General features: G+C 49.0%; 1 protein-coding gene across 14 annotated transcripts in view; it reads right to left on the bottom strand.

The window, feature by feature from the left end:
• ATP11A (ATPase phospholipid transporting 11A) overlaps positions 1-26,588 on the bottom strand; it is a 180,580-nt gene that overhangs the window by 111,119 nt on the left and 42,873 nt on the right. The window lies entirely within an intron of this gene.

The raw sequence follows: 26,588 nt of genomic DNA on the forward strand, positions 1-26,588 counted from the left end.
AGGTGACTCCATAGGGAGGAGGTGAGTGTGCCACCCTCAGCCTGTAAGCCAGGGGTAGCTGCTGCCAGCTTGGCCAAAATGTCCCTGGGGAGGCCCCACCCCTGCCGCAGGTTCACCATGCAGCCTGGCGGAGCAGGTGTGTCACCAGGCTTTTTTAAAGCACAGCTAGAATGAGCCACAGTGTTCCAGCCAGAGCAGCACCTGGCTGACAAGTGGCAGAATAAGGTGTGCAACAGTGTGAGTGCACAACCCCTTATCCTCGGGGGTACCTCGAAGACCCCAGGGGATTCCTGAAACCGAGACAGTACCTAACCCTGTGTACGCAATGTCCCCTTATCCTCAGGTGTACCTCCAAGACCCCAGGGGATTCCTGAAACCGAGATAGTACCCAACCCTGTGTACGCAATGTCCCCTTATCCTCGGGCGTACCTCCAAGACCCCAGGGGATTCCTAAAACCCGAGACAGTACCCAACCCTGTGTACGCAATGTCCCCTTATCCTCGGGCGTACCTCCAAGACCCCAGGGGATTCCTAAAACCGAGATAGTACCCAACCCTGTGTACGCAATGTCCCCTTATCCTCGGGCGTACCTCCAACACCCCAGGGGATTCCTGAAACCGAGATAGTACCCAACCCTGTGTACGCAATGTCCCCTTATCCTCGGGCGTACCTCCAAGACCCCAGGGGATTCCTAAAACCCGAGATAGTACCCAAGCCTACATACACGATGTTTACCCTGTGCACACATATGCCTGAAAAAGTTTATGTATAAATTAGGCACAGTAAGAGATTAACAATAACTAATAAAATAAACAATCATCACAATATGCTGTTCCCAATGTCACAGATAGAAGATTTGATGTGACTGGAGATCTTGGCAACCTGAGTGTACATTTTCTTTCCTTATTAAGCCGAGAACTGTCACTTCTCACTTAAAGCAGCACCTTGCAGCTTCTCTCAGGTGAACCCGCGTTCCCAGCCCCACTGCTCTTGTGCTTTGGAGCCATGATGAAGTCAAATGAGGGTTCCTTGCACACGAGCACTGCAACCCCACGACCGTGGATCTGATAACAGAGAGGGCCCTAAGTGACCAAAGGGTGGAGAGCGTCCGCAGCCTGGAGACGCTGGACAGAGGGAGGGTTCAGTCCCGGGCGGGGCAGAGTGGGCAGCGCCAGATTTCACCACGCTCCCGAGAAGGGTGCACAGTTACAACTTGTGAATTGTTTATTTCTGGAATTTTCCTTTTAATATTTTCATACCATGGTTGGCCTCAAGTAACTGAAACTGCAGAATGCAAAACTGTGCCTAAGGGGCACGACCATGTCACCTCCACCCCACCTCCCAGCAACCACCAAGAAGACCTGTGGACCGAAGGAACAGGGAATGCATCCTTAAAACTGCCTTTGATCCTTCCCAGCCCACTGTGTTTTAAATCTCAGTTTGATTATCAAACTCAGAGCAAAGCAATAAATATTTATTGGCAGAACTGTTAACAGCCGCACTGGGAACTGTATTTACGCAACACAGTGTAACTATATTTACACAATACGGTATAACTATATTTGCGCAAACATGATGTGGCAGTATGGCAAGTTCTTCCAGCCTCCGAGCAAGAAGAGGGACCAGGGCCAGCGTAGGAACATGAGTTGAACGTCTGTGTGAACTAGCTGAAAAATATTAGGCCAGTATGTTTATATTGAGACCAAATCTTTTTTAAAAAGAACATTAAAAGAACAACTTAATAACCCAACCCAAATCATGTTGACATCATTTGAGCATGTTTCTATCTGGTATGTAAAAAGTCCTTTTTACTTAAATCACCAGAAGCTATTCTTCCACAGCCCTCAGCTGAGCCGGTAATGCTAAACTTCCTGGGGGCTTCTGGATGCGTCTCTGACACCCATACTGGACTCAGCGGGGGCCCCATACACACAGCACCCAGGACACAGCAGCCTCTGGTTAGAGCCTGTGGGAAGGGAAGCATGAAACTCACGGTGAGGCATCCCCTCCTCAACCGTACTATTACGAATTCCAAATAATTAGAGAAGAACAAGAAATCACTTTCGTTCCCACTTTCTGGATTGCTTATATGGAAGATTGAGAAATGAAAAGACACGTTTTATTTATAAAATGTTGAATAAAATGCGGCTCAGGGATGACAGACTGTTCTTCAACGTACTAAAAACTCTCCATTTCTCGCCTTTAAGCCCCAGACTGCATCTGCCGCCCTAAGGCGTATTGACAGGTGGCTTCCTGCACTTCCTATCCAGTTAATGATGATAGGAATTGGCTCAGCATATTGATTGGATAAGACTGTGTTTTCTGTTGTACGCACTTTTTTTTATGTGAAAAGTAACTCACATGAAAAATGCATAACTTGTTACCAAGAAGGGCACAATAGTTCTCTAAGAGAATAACTTACCCAAGGGCATTTACAAAAATTAATGTTATTATTTGGTTATAAAATGTTCATAACATTTTACAGACAAAAGAATTTAGCATTTCAGAATTGACTTCATTCTGTCTTCTTGGAAAAACAGGAAAAAATAAAACTGTTCTATTTAAAAAAATTAAAAGTTTACAAAACAGCCACTGAAAACCTTCCAGACCATCCTGGAAAGATCTTTTACACAGTAAGCAGAAGGTGAAGAGTACCCATCTCCAATTTCTGCATCAATAAATCAAAGTACGTTAGCTAAGCCCTTCACGGTGATGGAGAAGTTCTATTAGTGTATAAGCTCAATGAAACGTTAACGTAAAACTGAAAAGTTGTCATCACAGCTGGCTGAATTTCTTTGTTACACAGCTCAGGTTAAAAATGTGTCCACACGCTATTTGTTGAAGGAGCATGCAGGTTAGGAAGTCTTCAGGGCAGGGTCTTGGGAGCACCCCCACCATCACGACGGTCAAAACTCTCTGGACCCTGCCAAGTGTGTTGCAGGTGGCTGGAACAAGACTGCTCGTGGGTGAGAGCCTCTGCTTCAGAGCGAGACAGATCCAGGTTTAAACCCCCAGCACCCAACAGGAAGAACCTCTCCAGAGGGCTGCAGGATGTGTCCTCATTCACCTAGAATCATCCCCAGCTCCCCCAGCCTCCTCCTGCTCCAAGAAGGTTTCTGCAGCAAATCCTTAGCTGTCTGAGCCCTCACCCAGGATAAGAGGGCAACACCACACAGGGGACGAATAAATTTCTATACCCTGCACACGTTGCTGTTTTTATGAGAAGCATTTGGTGTTTTACCCACGGAAGCGATAAAGTATAAATGTCACTCAACTTTTTATTAAGAGAATTGGTTCAATGATTTTCACATCTTAACTGAAAATGTAACCTACAAAATGAAGACTACAAAACTGTACATCTTAAAGCCAATTTCTTGGCTGACGGCTGCTTCTGAGTCAGTTTGCATTTATGAAGAGCACACAACCCACAGTAATAAACCGTTCTGAGATAATATAACTATGTATGAATATTGAAAAATGCGTCACAAGTGTTAGTTACTGGAGTGTTTGATTTCAAGTGTGAAAGGAGCAAGGAAGACAGATTTAAGAAATGTGAAATGTTTACTGATCCATTCTTCTTATTTCAAACAGCGTTAGCGGTCAGGTACGGTGGCTCATGCCTATAATCTCAGCACTTTGGGAGGCCAAGATGGGTAGATCGCCTGAGTTTAGGAGTTTGAGACTAGCTCGGCCAACATGATGAAACCCTGTCTCTACTAAAAATACAAAAATTAGCCAGGTGTGGTGGCAGGTGCCTGTAATCCCAGCTAGTTGGGAGGCTGAGGCAGGAGAATCACTTGAACCTAGGAGGTGGAGGTTGCAGTGAGCTAAGATCATGGCACTGCACTCCAGCCTGAAAATACAAAAATTAGGCAGGCGTGGTGGCAGGCACCTATGATCTCAGCTAGTTGGGAGGCTGAGGCAGGAGAATCGCTTGAACCTAGGAGGTGGAGGTTGCAGTGAGCCAGGATCATGGCACTGCACTCCAGCCTGTGTGACAGAGCAAGATTCCATCTCAAAAAAAAAAAAAATCTTTAATGTAGAAACAAAGGCTGAGACTTGGATGGAACCTGAGCAGCATGTGTCCCACACTCCTGCATGCGGCGTGGGCTTCCTGGAAACTTCTGGAAGTTTAGAGGCAGCTCTCTGGGAACCCCACCACGCTGCCCCCTGGCTCCCCTAACACGGCGTGCAGGCCTGCAGCTGCTCACCCTCACCGGAACCTCACCTTCTGCCACACACACACGACGCCACCCTCAGAAGCACACACTGCAGAGAAACACACAAGAAGACAATCGCAAAGAAGCACGCTTTGAACAGGTACTGTTAGATGCTTTTGTTTTCAATACAACTTCACTGTTTATACAATCTAATGTTTAACAATGTCTCCCAAGATTCCTGAACACTGAACAACTGTCCTGCTGGTCCACGCCCCTGGCCCTTCCCTCGTGGGGTGAGGGCGAGGAGGCCAGCCTGGGAAAGGAGTGGGCATCCCGTCCGCCTCCATGAGGGGACCTCTGGCTCTTCCGGATTCAAATCAGTTCTCTTCTGCAAGGGTCTAAAAATAATAGCCCAGTTGTGGAAACACCAAGTGAAATGTGAAAAAAATAGAGAAGCTAGTCTTGACCTGAATAGACCTTGTAGTTTTCCCAGATACCTGTGAAGGTAATTATCATAGACACAGAGGAAGTTATGGTAACAGCAAGATACTCAGAAAACAAGTGGATTAAACACACTGCCTTCTAGAAAAAGCTGCGTGGAATGGGTTTGGAATTTCTGTTTACTCTGGAGATGAAAGCTTGCTATGTTTGTTCACCGCTGGAGAGAACACAAAGACCAGGAAAACACAACTTCTTTGTTTCGGCATAAGCGCAGCTCTGTTCCCGGACGCTTGCCCCTGCTTTCTGCCGCAGGAAGCGGTGCTTGTAGGATGGGCTCCCTAAGTCCACGAGCTCGTGGGGCTCCACCAGCAACACTTCAAATCGTGGCAGCAGTAACATTTTATCTTTGCCTAAATAAACAAAAAGCACTTAGCATGCTCTCATGGACGGCCGGTGCTCACACCAACGTGGAGTGAATCCACATAAAGCTAATTCTTAAAATTCGTTCTGTAAACAATGTAACTGGCATGTAACAATTTCAACCAGCAAATTACTAGATGTCAAAGCTGCTAAAATGAGAAATTAATATATTTTAATTTCCGTTTTATTCCCTAAAAAATACTCAATTCCTATTCTTAGCCCATGTCCTCAAAATGTGAATTCTCCATCCTGGGAAGGTAGAGCAGAGGGACGGGCCGCCTGCTGTCAGACGGGCGTCCTAAGACTGGCACCTGCTCTAGACAATCCGCTGGGCTGCGTCTCAGGAAGAACATGGTGCTCAGAGAAGCATGGATTTTGAAGCCCCTCCACCTCCAGGACCCCTCAACTTCTCTACCTCACCATTCTATGGTCAGGCTGCAAAAAAACCCAATCCCGTCACCTGCGCTCTCTCGCTGACAGTCATGGTACCGTGGCTGCCGGCCACCCGCAGCGCCAAGGTCGAACCAGGAAGCGAAAGGCTGAGCTGCCCCAGGTTTCCATGGATCCTGCAGGCTCCCTGGACAGCACTGAGAAGAAACGCTCAACCGCGAAGGGAGGCCGGCTGCTTATGCGGCACCTGTGACAGTTGGGTGTGCAACCATCAGGACGCACGCTTTTAGCCCAAAAGAAACGTTGACAGATCTTCACCAACAGCAGCAGGTTTTACTTCAATCATTTTCATTATTAATAACTAATAAACTCCAAAGTATTGTTACAGTGAATCCGGTTCTCTCCAAAGAATCATGTCAGAGTGTGCAGCTCTCTTATTCTTTAATTCTCTATTTTAAAGTTTAACTTCCTTGTAATTCCAGTGAACAACCTTCTCCACCAGCAGATGTGTTCTAATCAGTTCACCTCTGCTTCCCCGCCCCCCCAGCATCCTGACTCATCCCGTCACCTGATCACCCCTGGCTACCTGCTCTGATACGCCCGTAACCATCCTTCCCACCAAAACACCCACCCTGCCACTCCAGCTTGGACCCCTGCTCTTTCTAAAATAACCAATCGGGATTAGCCTAGCTTGTGCAGTCTAACCCTAGCGAATAGGGGACGACACAGCAGCAGGGACGACCCCCTACCCTGTCAGGCATAAGTACCCCTTCCCCCTTGTCCAAGCGTGCGGCGGCCATCATTGCTCCATCTGTGCGCCCCGCACCCTTCTAGAGAAGTAAACTGCCTTGCTGAGAGAACATGTCTTTGAGTGCTATTTCTTCTGCAGCACCAAAATTTTACTTAAAACAGTATGTGACATCTAATCAGAAGTTTCCTTCCACCAGAAGTTCACACTCTATATTCAGCTATCCAGAATCTCCTGACAAATGTTCTATGTCATTGCCCAGAGCCCACTCCAGAGCCTGAAGGTGCAGCCGGGAGGCAGTCCCCAGGGGTGGGAAGTGACGGATGCAGGTGTCTGGATGGGGCCATGTGCTCAGGCCTTGCCATCCCAAGAAAGGGGCTTCCATGGCTGGAAAGGGTTCCGGGAGCCGCTCTGAGCGACGCTTCCGTGGCTGGAAAGGGTTCCGGGAGCCGCTCTACGCGACGCTTCCGTGACTCCAAACGGTTCCGGGAGCCGCTCTGAGCGACGCTTCGGTGACTGGAAGCGATTCCGGGAGCCGCTCTGAGCGACGCTTCCGTGACTGGAAAGGCTTCGAGGGACTGTAATTTACAATTGCTGTGCTCTGGACAACGCACACGACCAATGGTCTTAAAGGCAGGATCCGCTACTTGTCCATTTTTAAGTCCCTTGCCCATGGCGGAGTTCAGTGAGTGAGGTGTCTGGCACAAAGCAGGACACACGGTAGATGCTCGGTGCTGTTTTCTGAATGAATAAATACATGCTTGCCGCCTTGATGTAGGCAAATTAATGCATTAGCTACACTGGACAATTCTCCCAGGATGGAAATGGAGTATCTGCAAACTGGGGTTCGAAGGGAGGCATGAACTCCAGGTTTACACGAGGGGTGTTCCTGAGTGACGTCACCATCACCACACAGCCGGGCACCGTGTTTCCCAGGGCAGCAGATTCAGGTCGACAGTCACACCTGAGCCTGACGCGAACCCTGAAGGTATTCGCTTGTTTTGCTGACAAGGAGGTTGAGAAAAGAGTCCAGGAAGACAAGCCAATGGCCTTATTATCATAAACTAACCATATAACATCCACAGCCTTACACACGAGGGACTGTCCTGGTCACCTCCAGCACCTGCACACGGGTGTCTGACGTAGAACCCACGGCAGCCGCACACATGGACAGTCCATCCATTTTCAGCTCAGCTTAAAAACCCACACCGAATCCAAAACGCTAAGACCCCAGCTGCCATTTCTGAATGCCTGGGTCCCGCCAGACATGGTGAATGCTAACCTTGGCCACTATCCTGCAGGCTCAGCGCTTCTTATGTTCGTTTTACAGGCAAGAAACAGAGACTCTGAGAGGACCTGGAGGGACCTCTCAGGCAGTTCAGGGACCGTCCTCCGGCAAGTACCTCGTGGGTGACTGCTACAAGGGACGCAGACGAGGAGTGGAGAACCGGTCCCCTGGCGTAAAGAGACTGTCCACGCTGGGCAGAGTTCTAGGATCCGAGGAGAGGGTGGGCTGTGCAATGGAGAGCAGAGAAGGCCAAAACCCAGCCACCTCTGACCTGTGAAGCGGGGCCCACAGACCGGCCCATGGTCCCCGTGCAGCCTGCAGCCTGTCTGTGTGGTCCGTGAACTGAGAATGCTTTCGTGTCCTTAAATGGTTGAAAAACATGAGACATGTGAAAATGATCAGAAGGTAAAATGTCCTCGTCCATGGTCTAGTTTCATCGGCCCAGAGTGGCCCTCCTGAGCCGAGGACTGATGACAGCTGCCCTGGCTACCAGGGCACAGCTGGCACTGCGGGGGCCGTGACGCCCAGGTCCTTGCCATCCAGCCCTCGGCAGGAGCTCTACGCCCAACGCGGGGCAGGTCGGGCACACATGCTTGAGAGTGGCAAGTGCAGGGTGGCTTGGAGGGTGGGGGAAGCCCTGCGGCAGGGCCGGGTCAGCGCTCCCGGAGCTCCAGGGACAAGTGGTCGATTGTGGATGGTGGAGAGGCTGCCTGAGCAGGCTTGCAGGGTGGAGCCCCCCTCCCGCATTTGTGACATGCCCCTGTGTGGCCAGGCGCCCTGCAGCATGAGACATCCCAGCCAATGAGACCCACGGGCTTTGGAGGTGATGGGTCTGCCTGTGGGTGGCATGCAGAGCGTGGGGGAGAGCTTCCCAGGAGTCTGGGCTCAACCTCTCTGAGAGGCCCTGAGGCGGCCTGGGAATCCTGCTCTGGAAGTTCTGCATCTCGGGGGGCAGCATGGCACACGGTGGCTGCAGGAAGTCCCACACGTGCAGCTTCAGCAGGTCACTTAGCCCAGTCCTCAGTCTCCTCGGCAGGAGGGTGGCAGGGCAGGGCGGCGGGGCTGTGGGGCGGTGCCTGCCTCTCAGGGCCGCTGGGAGCGATGCCCTGGTGACAGTGAACGTGAGGAGTGCGCTCACATGCCACAAACACGGCGAGTATTATCTGGAGGGGCATGCAGACGTGGGACTGGGGACCAAGTCTCCAAAGACCAAGATCGTAGAGGTGAGAACCCAGCCCTGTGGTTCCAGGGCCTTCTCTGCCTTCTGTGAGAAACCACCTTCCTGGACCCCAGCGTGGGGCTCTCACATTTCAGATGCAGGGACCGCAGCTCCGACTGCAGCTCGGGATGAAGGCCCCAGGTACTGAAGAGAGAGAGGCCTGACCCCTCCTCGCTCCCGAAACGCTGGAGGCCACGGTGAGTGAGCAACGCCCGGGACGCTGCTCGGCCAAGGTCAGGCTGCGATCGGCCCCCGCCAGGCGTGCGGCAGAACCAGCTTCGGAGCCAGCTGTGCCCACACAACAAGCCCAAATGATGCCCCAGCAAGAACACAGACGGCCTCTTTCTCTAATTCCTCAGCAACTTTTTAAATTTAAATAACTCTACATTGGATCTTGGAAAAAGCATTTCTAACACAAGCTTGTTTGACTGCAGCTAAATAATGTATAATGTATGTGTCTCTTGGCTTGAGAATCACTGTCTCCGTCATTTTTTTATGACTCACTTTATTGCTCCATTATTATTAATAATAAATACATCAGGCATCAGGCACAGAAAAACATCAAGAAGAAAGAAATATATAAAGAGCTCCTCATACTGAGAAGAAAAAGACATAACCCAAATGAAAAGTGGGCAAAAGATAGAAATAGGCTGCTTTTCTTACAAAAGAGAAAAGAACGGCAAATGGGCTAAAACGCATAGAAAGATTCTCAGCCTGCCTGTCAGCAGGAGAAGCGCAACATAAAACCACAGTGGGGCGCGGCGTGTCACCTGGCGCTGGGAGGAAGGCCTGGAAGCCGGGCAGCATGGGGAGCACAGGCCGCCGGCGAGGTCGGTGGGGAACAGGCATCCTGCTACGGCGCTGACGGGGAAAGCCGCACACGCGCCCCATTCTCATCAGGAATCTGCTTTCCCAAAACCATCCTTGCAGAAATACAACTGATGTACTCACAAGGCGTCTGCAGCACGATTTACAAAAGCAGGAGACTGGAGCCCAGCTGTCCATAAGTGGGGTAGTCCACAGGGAAACGTCACACAGCTGTGCGGACACGTGGACGCCGTCCACGCAACACGCAGATACAAAGGAATCTTGGGACAGAGTAAGAGGAAAACATCCGTGGCGGGGTAACCATAAGCCACCGTGCATATCAACAAGGAACACTGGCGAATTTACCCTGGGCCTGATGTCACTGACTTGTTCCTCCTGCCCTAAGACTTAGAGTGAAAGATGAAAAGACAGCCTGTCAACTCACCTGTGGGCACATGTGCAGACCAGCTGGCAAATGTGATTAAACACACAGCCCGTCCTTCCACTGACTCCAAAGGACACAGCTCCTTAGGCAGCTGCTGAAAGCCACCCCCAGGCGGAAGCCACCCCGGGCAGGCGCATTCTAGCTGACTTTCCTGGAAATTCTTAATGCGACATTGACGACAACTGCATTCTCTTTAGCAATTTTAGGATGGCAAGCTCACTGTGGTTACCAGTGATGGAAGACGGAAAGTAAACTCTTGGCAGTCTGCTACTCCAGGCTATGAAACTACATTATGGTATTTTGTTTTGTAGAAATGTGTGGTTCATTCCATTGAGAGGGCAATTAAGCTTGTGTGGTCAGAACATCTCTGAGTAAAGTTCCTCACTAATTTTCTCACGTAGAAATATACAACCCGTCAGACAGAGGCGTATTCAGTGCTAAAGACACGGCGGGAGGCTGGGGGTGGGGACACAGAGAGGGCCCCCCGTCACTCACAGCCCACTCTGCACAGGGGTGCCCACCAGGCCCAGGGGTGCCCACGCCACAGAGGGGCGCCTGCCAGGCACAGGGGTACCCACTCCACACAGGGGTGTCCGCTCCACACAGGGGCACCTGCGGGAGGATTCTCCTGAGCTGCACTCCCCACCCCGGAACCCAGGACACTCGGGAAGGGTGTGGTGTGTCACTCCAGGGCTCAGGACAGCTGTGCTCACACACGTCCTTGCCGGAGGCCCTCCTGACTGCAGCGCAGAAAACGCCTGCCTTCCTCCTCGCCCCGAGCCCAGTATCCTGCCTCATTTTCTTCTCCGGTCGCGTCCCCAGATGACACGGCCACCGTTACTGTTGTAACTTCTCTGCTACCAGACTTCCGCCACCTTGGAATGAGACAGACCACTTATGACACAATCAGACACGGGGTTTACAGTAAGAGGCCCTAAGAAAGGAAACGTTTATCCTAAATTTCCTAAGAAATGAATGACCCGCACCAGACCAATTCCTGAAAGGCTTCCACCTACAGAAAGGGAAGTGGTCCCTTAAAAGCCTGTGGCACTCCAGAGGTCAGGAAGAGATGAACGATTTGGCCACGTCGTTACTTATGAATATACAATGGCAAATATATTTGTGTATTTACACACACATCTGCATGCACACACATGCATGCCCACACATATACACATGTGTGTGTCCATGTCAAAGACAAATGAAAAACTGGGAGGCCAGGCACAGTGGCTGAGGCCTGCAGTCCCCGCTGAAAGTCTGAGGCAGGAGGGTCACTCGAACCCAGGCCGCAGCGAGGCATGGCCACTGCACTGCACTCCAGCCTGGGTGACAGAGCAAGACCCTGTCTCAAAAAAAGGTGGCGGATAACTGCAGTGTGCATATTAGTCAAAGGGCTAATGTCCCGTTTTTTGGGTTTTATTTTATTTTTTTTTTTTGAGACAGAGACTCACTGTGGCCCAGGCTGGAGTGCAGTGGTGCATCTCAGCTCACTGCAATGTGTATCTTCGGGGTTCAAGTGATTCTCTTGCCTCAGCCTCCTTAATAGCTGGGATTACAGGTGTGCATCACCACACCTAGCTAATTTTTGTATTTTTAGTAAAGATGAGGTTTCACCATGTTGGCCAGGCCGGTCTCAAATTCCTGGCCTCAAACAATCCACCCAACTCAGCTTCCCAAAGTGCTGGGATTATAGGCGTGAGCCACACTATGCCCGGCCAGGGCTAATTTAATATAAAAAGAGCTCTCACAAATCAAGAGAAAAAAATGAACAGCCCAATAAACAAATGGCAGGGCATATTCACAGGCTATTCATAGAAGAAAAACATACTGTGGCAATTCAGCAGTAAACAGACAATGCCACAACACATGCCTTTTGACACAACAGATCCACCTCCACCAGTGTCCACGGAAGGAGCGGAGGCGCGCTTACACCAGTGTGCGTTTGGCTGGAAAAGGAAGAGCCCTGCTTACAACATTGAGGAAAGGGCCATCCCACAAGGAGGGGCGAGAGCCTGCGCCACACTGCCAAGGTCCAGCTCCTCCACAGTGGGCAGGAGTCTACGTTTATGCCTCGATTCCCACCTGTGAAGTGCGAGTGATGATGCTATTTATTGTGCCTCCTGGTGACGTTACACCAATAAAGTTAGAATGACACAATTAATTATTCTATAAATGTTTGATGAAAGAGAGAATAACGATAAATAAAAATGCCATGATGACGGTAATTACTGATAACAATTCTATTCTTTATAAAAAGGCGGGGAAGCTATGTAACCCAGAAGAGATCAGAAGTCATCTCTCCCAAACAGGCAGCTTCCACTTCCACCCTGGCCCAGACTTAACGGAGGGCTTGTCATGCTCCCAAAAGAAAACCTTGTCCACAGAACACTAGTGGGCGAGTGGACTGAAATACTGAGAAATGCATGGGAGGGTGGAGGGGGGTCCCCACCCTTCAGCATGCATGTCCCCACCTGGGAGGAAGGACAGTCTCCTTCCCTTGCTCTTCCTAACACAGTATCCACCTTTGTAGGAATCAACATTCCCGGCTTGCTCTGATTAACATCTAGGTTCAGCACTTTCCCCAAAGCAGATCTGTGTCTTTTCTTCTTTTTGACTTCTGCAAATCTCCTTTGCTTAATTTTACCTGTAGGGCTTTTAATACTCAACAAGTTACAACTCTTCATAAAAAATTCCTTAAGCCTTTGACCAATGCTGAGAATATTTTTGAGAACGTCGTTAATTCAGGAAACTCATTCAATAGTGAAAGACTTTTAAAATAAAGGTTAGAATGCCACGTTTCCCCTTTTTTTAAAGTGTGGCATCAGAAATAGAAGGCTGGGGCCAGGGGTGACACATGCCAGCTCTCTCCACATGGACGCTGCTTGCTTAGTTCAGCACAGGCTTGGGGAGCTGGATGGCTGCACTGGGCGGAGGTGGAGGCGCATCCACGGTCCACGGCATCCACGGCCCACGGCATCCACGCCCCACGGCATCCACAAGAGCAGAGAGCCTCACGCTGTGGCACACCAGGGAGCCCACTAGGGATGCCACAGCCACCTGCCCTGGGGACCCAGCACAGCCGGACTCTGGAGGACACTCCAGCTATGGGCACCTTGATGCCCTGCCCACCCGTGACCCAGGGCATGGCTCAAATGCCGTCATCCTGTGTGTACGCTGTGACGTGGAAGAGGTGAGGCGTGCAGCCGCAGAGGGCAGCAGTGGCTGTCTCTAACAAATGTGAGTGTTAAGGACACCGGCTTGACCTCGAAGCTTCCCCAGTACTTAGAGCCAACCACATACTGAAATTTTAATGGGCAACTATTGAAGATATTGATCTAAATGCACCATTTCCTCTCTGATAATATGGTTTTAAAACATTTTTTACATTGTGTCTGTGGCTGGCTAGCAAAAAAACACAATTGCTTATTTTGGATTAACAGGAAGAAGCATAAATTACTATAATGTAAGAACTGTGTTCAGGCCAGGTGTGGTGGCTCATGCCTGTGATCCCAGCACTTCTGGAGGCCAAGGCGAATGGATCGCTTGAGTCCAGGAGTTTGAGACCAGCCTGGGTGACATAGCAGAACCCTGTCTCTACAAAAAATACAAAAATTGGCTGGGCATGGTGGCACAAACCTGCAGTCTCAGCTACTCTGGAGGCTGAGATGGGAGGATTGCTTGAGACCACGAGGTGGAGGCTGCAGTGAGCTGAGATCACGCTATTGCTCTCCAGCCTGCACCACAGAGCAAGACCCCGTCTCAATAAAAAGAAATGGAAAAAAAAAAGCACTCACATTTACAATAAAAAGAAATGAAAAAAAAAGCACTCACATTTATGATCATTTCTCAGAATAAATACGTCTACTACATGATCACCAAAATTAGAAGGTAATAAAGATCTGTGTTGGTTTGAGAGTCCTTCAAGCTTCTGTCTATAAATACAGGTTAAGTACCCCTTATCCAAAATGCTTGGGACCAGACGTGCTTCAGATTTTGGGATATTTGCATATGCATGATTAACACCTTGGGATGAGACCCAGGTCCAAACACAAAACTCATCTATGTTTCACACACACCTCATACACACAGCCTGAAGGTAATTTTATACAACAGTTTAAACAATTTTATGCATGGGAGTTTTTGTCAACAGCTCATGAACGGAATTTTCCACTTGTGGCATCGTGTTGGTGCTTGCAAAGAGTCAGTTTTTGGAGCATTTTGGATTTGGGGATTAGGGATGCTCAAATTCATCCCATCCCTTCAATTCTGCCTTACCCTTTCTTTCTGTATGCAATCCTGTGTTTTTTTTTTTTGAGATGGAGTCTCGCTCTGTCCCTCAGGTTGGAATGCAGTGGTGTGATCTCGGTTCACTGCAACCTCCACCTCGCTGGTTCAAGCAATTCTCCTGCTCAGACTCCTGAGTAGCTGGGATTACAGGCCTCTGCCACAATGCCTGGCTAATTTTTGTATTTTTAGTAGAGACGGGGTTTCCTCATGTTGGCCAAGCTGGTCTTGAACTCTTCACCTCGAGTGATCCGCCCGCCTCAGCCTCCCAAAGTGTAGGGCTTACAGGCGTGAGCCACAGCACCAGGCCCTGTGTTACTTTTTTAAATTTGCAAAAAGCTACAGTAGGGCTATCAAATGTGCACACAATGCACTCTCTGTTGCGCTGGGACGCTGGCCGGAGACGTGTCGCCCACACGCTGAGGGGCGTCTTTACCCGTGGACGCCAAGCTCCAGAGGCCGCGGTGGTGGCAGCTGAGTCTCAGGCGGAGAGGCGTGGGGCTGTTTTCCCTCCACATCCCTCAGTACCTACCCACCCGAAGCCTGGTGCTGGGAGGACAGCGACACTGCCCCGCCTTCTTTCAGCTTCCTTGAACACTGACAAATGCACAAAGAGGAAGCCGATCTTACTGGAAAGAGGCAAGTGGCCACTGACCGTGGTGGGAGACGCAGCTGTTATCATGGTGTTATGACTAAAATGACCACGTCCACGCCAGCGAGACATATTCTAACCTAAAAACTGGCTTAAGCTGTCACTTGCACTGTGGGTTCAATCAAAACCGAATACTTGACAAGCGCACCACTCCCCTTTTTCCTTCAGACCTGACTAGAGTTCTTGACAAACTCCACAAATTCAAAATGAAACCTCTGAATGTGGATGGGCCTATTCTAAACTCCAGGGAGGGACACGCTGAGAACACAGGAAATAAATAATCAATAATCCTTTTTTCCTGATGCAGTCTAGGTGACCTTAAGCTCACTGTGTTACAGTCCTGAGCTCAAAGGAATCTACATCTGCCTAAGCCATCAAATCTACCAAGAAACTACAACACCTGCGTATGCCGTCAATGCTAGCAGGAACCTCCAACATCCACACTCCAGCAGGAACCTCCAACATCCGCACAACTCACCACACTCTAGCAGGAACCTACAACATCCGCACAACTCACCACACTCTAGCAGGAACCTACAACATCTGCACAACTCACCACACTCCAGCAGGAACCTCCAACATCCACACAACTCACCACACTCCGGCAGGAACCTCCAACATCCGCACAACTCACCACACTCCAGCAGGAACCTCCAACATCTGCACAAGTCCTCACACTCCAGCACGAACCTCCAACATCCACACAACTCACCACACTCCGGCAGGAACCTCCAACATCCGCACAACTCACCACACTCTAGCAGGAACCTCCAACATCCACACAACTCACCACACTCCGGCAGGAACCTACAACATCCACACAACTCACCACACTCCAGCAGGAACCTCCAACATCCGCACAACTCACCACACTCCAGCAGGAACCTCCAACATCCGCACAACTCACCACACTCCAGCAGGAACCTCCAACATCCGCACAACTCACCACACTCCAGCAGGAACCTCCAACATCCACACAACTCACCACACTCCGGCAGGAACCTCCAACATCCACACAACTCACCACACTCTAGCAGGAACCTACAACATCCGCAGAACTCACCACACTCTAGCAGGAACCTACAACATCCGCACAACTCACCACACTGTAGCAGGAACCTCCAACATCTGCACAAGTCCTCACACTCCAGCACGAACCTCCAACACCCGCACAACTCACCACACTCCAGCAGGAACCTCCAACGTCCGCACAACTCACCACGCTCCGGCAGGAACCTCCAACATCCGCACAACTCACCACACTGTAGCAGGAACCTCCAACATCCGCACAACTCACCACACTCCAGCAGGAACCTCCAACGTCCGCACAACTCACCACACTCCAGCAGGAACCTACAACATCCGCACAACTCACCACACTCCAGCAGGAACCTCCAACATCTGCACAAGTCCTCACACTCCAGCACGAACCTCCAACACCCGCACAACTCACCACACTCTAGCAGGAACCTACCACATCCGCACAACTCACCACACTGTAGCAGGAACCTCCAACATCCGCACAACTCACCACACTCCAGCAGGAACCTCCAACATCTGCACAAGTCCTCACACTCCAGCACGAACCTCCAACACCCGCACAACTCACCACACTCCAGCAGGAACCTCCAACATCCGCACAACTCACCACACTGTAGCAGGAACCTCCAACACCCGCACAACTCACCACACTCCAGTAGGAACCTCCAACACCCGTACAACTCACCACACTCTAGCAGGAACCTACAACATCTGCACAACTCACCACACTGTAGCAGGAACCTCCAACATCCACACAACTCACCACACTCCAGCAGGAACCTCCAACATCCGCACAAGTTCTCAGCCCATATTCTATTTCCCAGCAACGCTACTCAATACAGCCGTATTTATTTCACAACAGTGAACATACATGGTTCCCACCCATGCAGCAGACATCTCACAAAACACATGTGCTTGTCACAGGAATAAGCAGACCAGGATGAGGTCACTGGAGCAACTGTCTGCCCGTCTGACTCTCCCCCGTAGACGCCACAGCAGGCTAACGACTTCGCTTCTCCATAGAACCCTCTGCCCAGGTGAGGTCTGCCGGCGCACATGTGCTGTCATTACACTGTGCTATGGATGCTTAGAAACCTAACTGGATTCACGTACTGAGTTCTGTTTCAGACCTCTAGGCCATTCTCGAGTGAGTTCCTCTACCCTCTGTGCATGTACACGATAAGGACTGGAAAAATATGTGTCTATCCGCAGAAAGTCACACCATTCTTGGGGGTCAGCATGGACAGTGTTCTTTCTGACCTTTAGCTCGAGCACATGTGTCCGGGCTCCCCCTGAGATTCAGCTGCGCTGCAGGGAGGCCTGGTGCGAAGGCTGGCCGTCACGTGCAGGGTGTACCACCTACGTAAAATAAAACAGAGCAGGCCGAGAGTGCCTAAGGAAGCCGATACTATGCTCCACAGGTAGCTGGCATAAGCGGTAGCTTTGCAGAATTATCCTAAGTGGCATCATTTTTATAGCTGAGCAAATTCTCAGGTTTTCCCTTTTCTCACTTTTGGTTGTCCAGTACCTGAAATTAGTGCTAACATCAAATTTACCCCAATATCCACAGACTACGAAATCGGACAGCACCTGGCCCCACACACACGACCCGTGACACTGCGTGCTCACACCCCAGTCTCCTACAGAGGCCAGCGCCTGCGGGGGCTCCTCCATGGGACCCATGTGCTGGGCAGAACAGATGCTGGTGTCTCAGGCACAACTCAACGTGGGAAGTGACAGCACAGCGCCCCCTCCCACAGGAGGCTCCTCCACCCCGAGGGTGCCAATGCTGTGTTTCCCATGCCACAAAATGCCAGGCAACAGCCAGCTCTAAACGAGCCTGCACTTATTTTAAAAACCTCCTTTCAACCTGACGCCATCTAGATCAGGAATTAGTGTTCAACCTGACGCCATCTAGATCAGGAATTAGATGACGTGCTTGCCTTCGGGGGTGGCTAGTCCCTGTGGACAATGCATTCACCCTGCACCACCCACACTCAGGACTCATGAGGAAAGTGCTCTGTGGGGAAGGGGAGCACTCCTCTGCAGGGAAGGAGAGCACTTTGTGGGGGAAGAGGAATACTCTTCTGCAGGGAAGGGGAGCACTTTGTGGGGAAGAGGAGCACTCTTCTGCAGGGAAGGGGAGCAGTCTATGGGGAATGGAGTGCATTCCTCCACGGGAAAGGGAAGCACTCTTAGCAAGGAGAGTATGCCTCCACGGGGAGGGGGAGCACTCTGGGGAAAGGGACTTAACCTTTTCTCCCCTGGACCTGGAACAGTCACTGTGAGGCTCAAAATAACCTGGCAAAACACTGAAGGCCCTGCTGCACAAAGGCAGATGGAAAACAGTCCAGAGACAGCCACAAACAAAAACAGCTGGCATCCACCAAACACGGGCATAGAGACGTGGCATGGCTGGGACAGAGGACTGAGGAGCACGAGGCCCTGTGTCTCCCCTGCAGCCCACCTGTCCCAGATCAGCACAGGAACTAAGTCTCCATTCCACAGTGAGGCTACAGCCTGCCCCAATTGGCTAGTGCCTCCACCCTCCACCACTGGTGCGACAGGCAGCCTGGAGCAGACCAGGACAGGGAAACGGTGCTGGGCCAATGTTCTCTGCCCTCCACCATGGCAGGGGCCTCCAGAGTGCCCACCTGCCCCACAGCCCTTGGGGGCCGGGCCATCTTCTCCACCAGCAGTGTGGCTGCCCAATCCTCCCGGCTATAGCTCCCCGTCCCTCACCTCCCCAGTCCCCACCCTCCCAAAAATAGATAAAGCTCAGTGGAAACAGGCACAGTGAACCGAGTACTTCCACCCACACCTTAAATCTCTTGTTGCTTTCTTTGGCTTTATATTAGAAATATGAAGTATTAGAAACACTGACCTAAGCAAACAAACGAAGCCCATGTAAGTCATTCAAACCCGTGCCATCCCTTCCTTGTTTGGCTCTCAGACAACCACAGATATCCTGAAAACGCACTATTTTAAAATGCTCCCAAATCCATTTTTGATGAATGAAATTCCACTCTGAATAACGCTGAGCACAGCATGACGTGAGCAGCGGAACGGGGTGGGTCAACGACACACGGGAGTCGGAGAGTGAGCAACAAAATGGCTTGATCTTTCCTGCACAGTCAGAGCTCCCCAGGCTTCCAGAAGCTTCTCTGGATGTTACACAACAGGAAGTCCTCCTACGGGATCGTGGGAGACCAGTGGCGACAGGGTAACCCAGTTACACCGAAACCCAAGCTCCCTGGGCAGCGCACCTTGTCTGCTGAGATCCACAAAACCCTCTCTCTCCTGTGCAGTCTTTTTCTGGAGCCCTGGGCTACGTTTCATTTTAAAAGCTCCTTCTAAAAGGTTATCGAATGCCACAGTCACATGAAGAATAAAATGTTCCTACCTTGGCTTTGTAGCTATTTCTGCCAAAGGCCAGACACAACTTAAGAAAGATTTGGGCTGGGCACAGTGGCTCACGCCTGTAATCCCAGCACTTTGGGAGGCTTAGGTGGGTGGATCACCTGAGGTCAGGAGTTCGAGACCAGCCTGGCTAACATGGTGAAACTCTGTCTCTACTAAAAATACAAAAATTAGCTGGGCATGGTGGTGTGTGCCTGTAATCTCAGCTACTCAGGAGCCTGAGGCAGGAGAATCACTTGAACCTGGGAAGCAGAGGCTGCAGTGAGCCAAGATCGTGCCACCGCACTCCAGCCTGGGCAACAGAGCAAGACTCTGTCTCAAATAAAAATTTTAAAAAAAGATATGGATTAAACCTAGTTGTATTGGATACTGTTCAAGCCAAAACCTATTGCCGTGTACTTATACACATAAACTTGCACTTCCACGATAAGAAATAAAATTTGCTCACAAAATCCCAACAGCGTTGCTTCAGATAACTGAAACTTAGGGTGAAAGGACACAGCTGAATGCTAAGTGTAACGCACTGTTCTAAATATTTACACGTACGATTCATTCCATTTTCACAACTGTTCAAAATATTATTATTATACTACTATTACCATCATTATTATTTCCATTTTGCAGGTCAGAAAACTGAGGCACAAGGAGGCTAAAGAAACTTGCCTGTGGCCACACAGTTGGCTCAAGGCAGAACCCAGGCGATCTGACCTCAGAACCTGTGCTCTTTACTGGAACCACAATGTGACCAGCTCACCAATGAGACAGAGCTCCCTGTCAGCACCTGTCAGTCATCTGTTTTTAATTCGATACCAGAAATCTCTTTATTACCCCCACACCTTTTAAAAACACTTAATGGCAAAAACCACAATTACTTTTGCACCAACCTAATACAGCGGTAGCTTTTCAGTCTGTCCCAAGAGGATCTTTTCAGAATCGGCACAATCGTTGTTTGGTGCGAGTTCTATTAAATCAAGCAATGCTGAGGGGTCTTGGAAAAAGGAGGTTACGGGGTAGAAGCTCCTGCAGCCGGTCTTCTACTGACAGATGTGTCCTTGGTGGAAAGAAATGGCGGGTAAACCCGCCCACAGAAGACGTGCGTTCTGCCACAGGCTGACTCTAAAGTCGGCCGCCGGGAGTCTGGGCAGCTATTGTCCTGCTGCAGGGATGCAGGTTCCCAGTTACAAGTATGACCACACGATTCCTGACAGAACACTTCACAGTCACATGTGTGACTGCTGCCTCCTCCCCAGCCAGGGGCCCAGTTATTCCTTAGTCCTCTCGCTGGGTTGCTGGGGAATGCAGCCTCTTCACCAACTTTCTTTCCTGCCCCCCACCAGCACCTGCGACCTCCTGCCTCGGCCCTGCCCTTCTCAGCTGAGACAGAGTCACTGCAGGACTCACCATGCCTGGTCTGCCTGGTGCAGGGCAGGCCTAGGCCCCAGGGGAACCCCTGTCCTGGACCCTCTAACAACTGCACGTAGACCTCTGACTGCTGGGCCCCACCACTCGCTCAGCAATTCTGCCACACCCTCATGCTTTCCGGGAAAGGCCCTGGGACCCCTGAGTGCCTCAGAGAAGGCCTAGGTCACGCTGGGCCATGCCAGGCCACACCGGACAGAGACACACCAGACCCATCACACAGTTGGCGGCAGACAGTGAGGACATGGGTAAGACTCTGACATGACTGATAATGAGAGATACTGACCCCAAAAGAGTCTACATGATCCTGAAATTGAGGATCATCTTTTGAGCCTGAACATACACAGATTACAGACAAGCAAGTCACATCTTTAAGAATCCCTTTTAATCAATGTAAATTGGCAGGGTTTCAATACACTGCCAGAAATCTCTTTATTATGCCCACACTTTTTAAAAATATTGAGACACAATTCGCATACTATAAAATTCACCCTTTACAATGTACAATTCAGTGGTTTTTAGTTCATTTACCAAGTTGTGCAATCATCACCACCATCTCATTCTAGAGCATTTTCATCACCCCAAGAGGGCCCAAGACCCATGAACAGTCGCTCCACGTCCCCTACCCCAGCCCCTGCCAACCATGCATCTACTTCCTTTCCCTACAAATGAGCCAGTTCTGGGCATGGCACACAAACAGAATCATACAACGTGTGGCCTTTCAGTCCTAGCTTCCTTCACTTAAGCATCATGCTTTCGAAGTTCATTCATGGTGTACATAAATCAGTACTTCCTTTTTGTGGCTGAATAATACTCCCTTGTCAGGATAAATCACGTTTTGTTTATCCATTCGTCTACTGATGGGCATTTGAGAGGCTTCCATTCTTTGGCTACGATGAATAATGCTGCCAAGAACACAAGAACCAAGAACATTTGTGTGAAAGTTTCTGTGTGGACACGTTTTCAATGCTTCTGAGGCTATACCTAGGCGTAGAACTGCAGGGCGTATTGGTAACTCTTCATATTCCTGTATTTCATGGAATTTCCAAGTGTTTCCCGAAGCAGCGTCACCATTTTACACTCCCAGCAGCAATGCACAAGACAATTCTTCCACATCCGCCTTAACACCTCTTCATCGTCTTCTTTACTGTGGCCCTCTTAGCGGGTACAAACTACAAAGTTTTATTTGCATTTCTCTAATGTAAACAAATGCAAATCACAGTGAACATCTTTTCATTCATTGACTGCCCATTGGTATTCTTCCTTGGAAAAATACCGATTCAAATATTTTGCCCACAGTTAGATTAGAGCATCGTTTTGTTATGAGTTGACGGAATTCTTTGTGTCTTCTGGATGCAAACCCCTGACCAGACCTATGCTTTGCCAGTCTTCTCTCCCGTCCCATGAATCTTCTTTTCACTTTCGTAATGGTGTCCTTTGAAGCACAAAAGTTTTTAATTTTAATCTAGTTTAATTTTAATTTTAGTTTTACAGTAAGTTTAATAATATATTTGTTTACTGTCATCTCTGCCTAAAATGGACAGTGCATTAGACGCATGCCACTAGGTGACAGATTCCCAAAATAGGCTCAATTATTGCCAAGCTATACTGATAGAAAACCTGCACACTCAATTGTATTATAAATATAATTCTGGCATGCTAGAAACAACGCACATTTTAATTTAACCGGGAGATGAAAGATGAGGACTTCTCATCAGCAGCTGTCTTCTCTTTCACCTTCCCAGCGCTATGGCTTAACACTAACAGCATCAGTGGCTCAGGACACATGTAAGATAACGCTCTGTTGCTGGGATGCTACCGCAGGAGAAGAGCTCCAGGCCACCCCAGAACACACAGTGATAACATCTTTTTCTATAAAATTAGCTGATTTGTGTGTGTGTTCCTACGTGCCAGATACTATTTAGCAGCTCTACATGGATTTATTATCACGTGACTCCCATGAAAAAGGTGCCATATAATCCCCATTTTAGAGACAAGCAAACTGAAGCTAAGAAAAAATAGATAACGTGCCAAAGTAAAACATGTGCTAAGTGATAGGGTCAAGTTCAAATAGTGTGGTTGGATCACAGCTGGAGTTCTGACCCTCTGTCCATGCTACCTTCATAACCCACGTCCTGGCACCATGGTCCACACCTGTGCGCTCCTTTAGTAAGGTCACAAGGGACTCTGCACCTACTCTGAGCATGCGTACACAAAGGTGCACGAGGAGGCCCTGCACCTGCTCTGGGCATGCACACATGGAGGTGCAGGAGGAGGCGCTGCGCCTGCTCTAGACATTCGCACATGGAGGCGCAGCACAGGCTCTGGGCATGCGCAGACAGAGGTGCGGGAGGGGGCCCGGCACCAGCTCTGGGCATGCGCACATGAAGTCATGGAGTAGCACGTGGACCGTGGGGCTCATGGATGCACCTCGGAAAAGTCAGCTGCTCTCTAGTGCTGAGCCCAACTTAGCAACTGCTGAAGGGTCTAGTGTGCTGCTTAACTTTACGTTGAGAAATGCAAGTAATGTTAGGCGAATCATGCACTTGCTGGTGAGTTCAACTCCGTAATGCCTCTGTCAAGGTTCTGGAGTTATTTTAGGTTGCACAGTGCAGGGTTCTAAGCTCTGTGACCACTTAGGACTTCTTATCTGTGCGAGTGAAGATTTCCTCTACACAGTGCAACCAAAACGGAGCCTGGAAATGATCAGATAGACTCCAGCAAGCATCATAACCTCTCGCTTCATTTTTTGTGTTCACTAAAGTCTTACTTTTTCACTGAATTCATACGAAGTAATGTTAAGACCTGGAATGTATACAAATAAAATGGTTTGAAAAGAGGTCTGTTGACACAAACCTGTAGAAATCACTGTTGTGGGTTCTGTAATTCCTGCGCTTGTGTGAGCTCAGGCAATCGGAACCAGCTTCCATCAGTCACACGGAAGGGTTTCTTGCTGGGCTGCCGTGCAATGCCAGGCTTTCAGGGCACTCAGAGAAATCAACTTTTTATTTAACGGATAAAAACTCAATCTGAACATTCTTGAAACATTAGCAAAACCCGTTTATGGCATTTAGATTTCCCAGTGTCCTATAATTAATTCTGCCTTGAATGAAAAAGTTTATTTTCCCCAGTGTATCTATGGAGTGTCTTTTATTAGACCCAGATGGAGATTTCCTTTTTTACCTTCACTGCCAGAAAACGCACGGCTAAATCCATCCCAGACGTCTGCTAACATTTTTCTCTTGCTTTTTTCTTTTTTTTTAAAAAAAGTCCTCTTTTATGTTGTGTTTAATTGTGTCAGCTACTTCAAATCCTTCCTGGAACGGAGACTGGAAGCCCCAGTGGACAGCCGTCTTCTCTGTCTCCTGGCGCTCCTCCTCGCCCGCCAGGACCTGTAGTCCTGCCGCTGACACGGGCTGTTGGAAATGGAGGCGTGTGCAGAACCACGCTTAACTCTGGAGGTTGCTGCCTTAGAAGGAGGCACCTGCCACCCCACCAGGTGCCACAGTGATGCCCCCACATGTGGCCATGAGGGCAGGGGGGCCAAGTGCAGGGTAAAGGATAGTTTTGTGGTGTTAAGAAAAACAGCATCACTGAAAAACAGAATTACTCATATGGCTGTCCCCTTTGAAAACCACTGATTTATGAAAAGAAAATTACAGAGGAGTGTGAAAGTATTGGGTCACATTTTCTAAGTCTGCATTTGTCACTGATACTTATTTTCTGAGTCCAGTACAGTCAGGGTTTGAGTCTCTGAGCAGCCTGCAGTTCCAAGGCATTTTTTGGCTGCCATTTCTGCCCAGACTCGCTTTTCCAGTTTGCAAATTAGAAATCAAGACAAGAAATTTCACTCCCATCTTAAACTTTGGGTTACTAAAATTCCGTGAGGACCAACCTCAGTCCAATATTATTGTGATTGCAACAGTTTCTTAACCAAGTTGCAGGAAAGGCCCTTTCTCAAGTATTTTAAGGATCTTTCCCTGCTCCTCACCCGCCCTCTCCACCTGCCTCATCTCAGCACCAATTAAAAGCCAAGCAAGGGGAACAGCTGAGCTCGCAGGTCCATTCTGCTGTGAGGCCACGTCCAGAGGGCTTAGTTTCTCAAACAAAAACTCATTATCAGCTGCAAGCAGCACAGTTAGTGAACCTCAGGAGCACCCACTCTCCTGATGGTTCTCTGTCGACCATGCCATTTTCGCTCATTAACTCAGATGAAATCATTTTCTCGATAACTAAGTAACACAAAAGCCTGGTTGAATGGTATTAATAGAAACTCAATGAGTATTGGTTTGACAAATGACCCATCAGTGAAACACAGAACTGCTAATTTAGGATTGGAAAGAAAAGGAAAGAGAGAACAACTGCTAAATAATCCAAGCAGTTCCGAAGATGAGAATCGAGGAAGTGAGTCAGAAAAATGAGAGTTAGCTGTCCACTGGCTTGCACAATGTCAGCAAGGAATTTCTGGGGCTCCTAGACAAAACAAATTGAAATATATAAACATAGGATAGAGTTAATATAGTTTAAATATATGATTTTTTCCCCTAAGGTAGTCTCTGTTTGCATAGACTAATGCATCTTATAAGGAAAGGAGAAAAGATTCTGCACAATACTCCTTCACTGTGATCCACACCTGTGGTTTAATGTGATCATGTGGGCCTAGCCAGGTCACATTTAACAAACCGTTTCAGCAAAAAGCCAACCAACAATAAAGCTAGGTTAAATGGCTCAACTCTTCACCATCAAGTCATGAAAAACAAATGAAAATAGGCCAAAGGTGTTTCAAATTGTTAGTATCCAGCGTTAGTAAAAACAGTGAAACCTAACACCTTCACAGGCGCTGGCCTGAGGCTTTCGCATTCCTGCCTAGAACCTCTGCATCAAACAAGCTCTACAAGCTTATCCATCCTGTCCCCACTGCGGAACCTGCGTCTGCACAGCCTGTGTCACTGCACCTGAATCCTCTACCCACCGCTCATTTTTAAGTAAAGGGGAGATGCTGTGCCCCTCGCCGTGCACCCCAAGCCATACTCAGCTTCCTCTCTCTGCTTCTGTGGGGAAGTGGATGGGCAAGGAGAAAAACATGCCTTGTTAAATATTAACCGTGTTTGCCTGTATAATTAATTCTTTAAGAAATCTACCATTGTGCTTCTAATGCCCAATTTAACAATGCAATGTATTTTTAGAAGAAAACACGTACAGAAATCTTTATATAAATAACTTGTAAACCTGTGTGTCTATTGCTCCAACTCCAAAATAGAAAGGTTTTAATCAAAACTGTAATTCAACATGTGCCACCTAAATAAAACATAAGCATTAATTAAACTAGAGGCAGAGGCCAGACACAGTGACTCACGCCTGTAATCACAGCACTCTGGGAGGCCAAGGCAGGTGGATCACCTGAGGTCAGGAGTTCAAGACCAGCCTGGCCAACATGGAGAAACCCTGTGTTTCTAAATACAAAAATTAGCTGGGCGTGGTGGTGTGCGCCTGTAATCCCAGCTACTCAGGAGGCTGAGGCACGAGAATCACTTGAACCTGGGAGGCGGAGATTGCAGTGAGCGGAAATCACACCACTGCACTCCAGTCTGGCAACAGAGCGAGGCTGTCTCAAAAACAAAAAAATAAATAAACTAGAGGCAGATATGGTCATAAAATAAATTTGTAAGTGCTTTTATGTTTCCAGTTTAACCACAAAGGCAAGAAGAGAAAATGGAGAGAGACACAGCTGGAGAGAGAGGGAAGCAGAGAGAAAGAAGAGGAGGGAGAGACTTGGCCCAGGACCTCCGATCACCCACTACACATTATTTCTTTTTATTTTTGTCTATATTCTTACACTTTTGTGCAAAGTTTT

Source organism: Aotus nancymaae, unplaced genomic scaffold (genome assembly GCF_030222135.1).
Source record: "Aotus nancymaae isolate 86718 unplaced genomic scaffold, 86718_ANA_hifiasm-v0.15.2.pri h1tg000044l, whole genome shotgun sequence".
Classification (NCBI taxonomy): domain Eukaryota; kingdom Metazoa; phylum Chordata; class Mammalia; order Primates; family Aotidae; genus Aotus; species Aotus nancymaae.